Raw genomic sequence first — 1,810 nt, 5'->3', positions numbered from 1 at the left:
GCATTTCCTTGGAGTTTTTTTTAGTATGCATGCAAAGTTTCAGGCTGCTAGGTTTCATGGTTTTGGAGTTAAGGAGGAAACACACTGACACACACACACACACACACACACACACACACACACACACACACACACACACACACACACACACACACACACACACACACACACACACACACACACACACACACACACACACACACACACACACAAACATGGTGGATTATCTGCAATGTTTATTTCACGGGCGATTAAACTTTACGATGTCTCCAGGGTTGTCCTACGTTAAACAGCAACTCTTTGGTGGCCAAAGTCATTATTTGAATGAATCCATTTAATTTCTTAAATTGCTGCAGGCATGGTGAAGACCGGCTTTAAAGTTGAAGAGATCCGATATGGTGCGCCGCCACAGTCGGGTCAGCTGTTCCTTCTCATGTCCCGATCAAGTTCATGTCCCGATCGGGACCTACAGTCGGCAGTTGCTTTAAGGTAGAGGTACATGATTTCCAAAGGTTATACGGTTGCTCTTTGTGAGTTTCAAGGTAAAATATATTTGATAACACCTGATTTCCAAACCGTTTGCCGTATGAACGTGTTTTTTAAATTACGGAACCAATTTTTTTTTCCACCCGTCACATGACGATTTGCAGCTGTTTTATCAAGATTAATGTTTATGCATATCTCAATGCAACATCTATAATGCAACATTGTTTAAATAATTTGTTTCTTGAAATTCTCTCAAAACAAGAAAAAGAGCAATCATAGATTGCAAACCGTCGCCAGGATGTCTTTTGAGTGGTGTACTTTTATAGGTTTTCAGGAAAATCCAATATGGCTGCCAAACCATGTGACCTATGACATCATATGTGTGACTCTTTTGTTCCTCAAGGATAGGTGGACATATGTGTAGTTTTGCCTCAATCTTTTCAGCCATTTCAGAGAAGAATATTTTATAAGGTTTTCTGTTTTTTAAACAATATGGCTGCCTTATCACGTGACTGATGACGTCATGAAGTTTTTTTTTCTGTGCACCATTTTGGCCCGAGACGACCCTCAAAATTTTTCATGCTGATCGGATGTGGCGTTCTACATATGCAATTATGACGTCATAATGAGGGTGCCTATGATGTCATAAAAATTACACTCATTCCTCATGAGGAGCACTTTCTTCAGTCTTTTCCTTGTGCCAAGCTTGTCTTTTCCTTGGTGACGTCATAATGTTGAAAGACGTGTTCTCTCATTTTCCTTTTCTGTGCCAAGCTTCAGTCTTTTCCTTGGTGCGGTTTCAGAGTTACAGAGGTCCAAATTTATTCTGTTTTTCCAATATGGCTGCCACACCACATGACCTATGACGTCATAGCTACCATTGAAACATTCTCCATGAGTAGTCGCACCAATGGTGAAAATTTCGTTCAATCCGACAAATGGTTGCGGAGAAAAACACGAAAGTTCTGTGCGGACAAACAAACAGACAGACAGACAGACAGACAGACAAACAAACAAATGGACCCAAATGCAATAACCTCTCTGAATCCTTCGGCGAGGGAAACAAAGGTGAAACCTACTCAAGGTTCTTGGGTTGTATGCAATACATACTGTCATCGGTAGTCACACTGACTCCAATCTGCTGATTCCTGAATGCCGATATCGGCCAAGCACGAATAGTGTGCGTGTGTTGAAGTGAATCATAAACCCTAAAAGTTGAAATGTGAAATGACCACACAGAAGTACAATGTTTTTGTTTTATTATTTTCATTTGCTTTTTGTGATATTCCTTGGTTTTGATATTGGATGTGCGCGATTTACAAAA

Source organism: Eptatretus burgeri, chromosome 5 (assembly GCF_056783735.1).
Source record: "Eptatretus burgeri isolate ZD-2024b chromosome 5, Ebu_testis_v1, whole genome shotgun sequence".
Classification (NCBI taxonomy): Eukaryota; Metazoa; Chordata; class Myxini; order Myxiniformes; family Myxinidae; genus Eptatretus; species Eptatretus burgeri.
The sequence above is the reverse complement of the archived record's forward strand: the minus strand, read 5'-3'. Positions refer to the sequence as shown.